The sequence below is a fragment of the Apium graveolens genome, chromosome 9 (assembly GCF_009905375.1).
Source record: "Apium graveolens cultivar Ventura chromosome 9, ASM990537v1, whole genome shotgun sequence".
In the NCBI taxonomy this organism is placed as follows: Eukaryota; Viridiplantae; Streptophyta; class Magnoliopsida; order Apiales; family Apiaceae; genus Apium; species Apium graveolens.
In genome coordinates, this window is record NC_133655.1 from 196,391,835 (window position 1) to 196,392,888 (window position 1,054).

The following is a 1,054-nucleotide window of genomic DNA, read 5'->3' on the forward strand; positions in this document are numbered from 1 at the left end:
GGAAGAGTGCCAGGTTGACGATTGAGCACTGCATTGGCTAATTGACCGATTTGATTTTCCAAGGTCTTGATAGAAACCGCCTGACTCTTGCACAACAGCTTAAGTTCCTCAAAATCAGCACTAGTAGGTGCAGCTGCACTTCCCTGTTGAGGATATGATTGCCTTGTAGCAAACTGCTGTGGTTGCTGGAATCCAGGTGGGTTAAACTGTTTACTCACTCCTTGCTGATATGGTGGCTGAATAGCATTCTGATTATTCCCCCAGCTGAAATTTGGATGATTTCTGTTATTAGGATGATAGGTCGCTGACACAGGCTGCTGTTGTCGCTGATAATTATTCACATACTGAACAGATTCGTTGACAAGAGAACACTGATCCGTAGCATGAGAAACTGCACAAAGCTCATAAACCATAGCTATTTGATTAACTCCATACATAGCCAGAGAATCAACCTTTATTGATAGCGCTTGAAGCTGGGCTGCAATAGCGGTGGCTGCATCAACTTCCAGAATACCTGCTACCTTGCCTGACGTCATCCTCTGAGTTGGGTTTTGATGCTCATTTGCAGCCATCGTCTCTATAAGATTATACGCCTCAGTATAGCTTTTAGCCCATAAGGCGCCTCCAGCTGCTGCATCGAGCATGGGCCGAGATTGGGCCCCCAAACCATTATAAAAACCAGTGATTACCATCCAATCCGACATTCCATGATGTGGACATTTTCTCAACATTTCCTTGTAGCGTTCCCAAGCCTCGCACATAGATTCTGTAGGTTGCTGCGCAAACTGAGTAAGAGCACTCCTCATAGCAGCAGTCTTTGCCATTGGATAAAACTTCTCCAGAAACTTTTGCGCAAGATCTTGCCACGTAGTGATGGACCCAGCTGGTTCAGAATGTAACCAGTCTTTAGCCTTATCCCTCAGTGAGAATGGGAAAAGCCTCAACTTGATAGCCTCATCAGTCACGCCATTATACTTAAAAGTGCTGCAGATCTCGACAAAATTTCTTATGTGCATGTTGGGATCTTCAGTTGCCGCTCCTCCAAAAGAAACAG

At 45.2% G+C, this 1,054-nt stretch overlaps 1 non-coding gene across 1 annotated transcript; it reads left to right on the forward strand.

Annotated features, from left to right (window-relative positions):
• Positions 1 to 702: 702 nt before the first annotated feature.
• LOC141687872 (small nucleolar RNA R71) lies at positions 703 to 809 on the forward strand. The gene has a single exon (XR_012561351.1). It is a non-coding gene; the product is annotated as a small nucleolar RNA R71 (small nucleolar RNA).
• Positions 810 to 1,054: the final 245 nt, after the last annotated feature.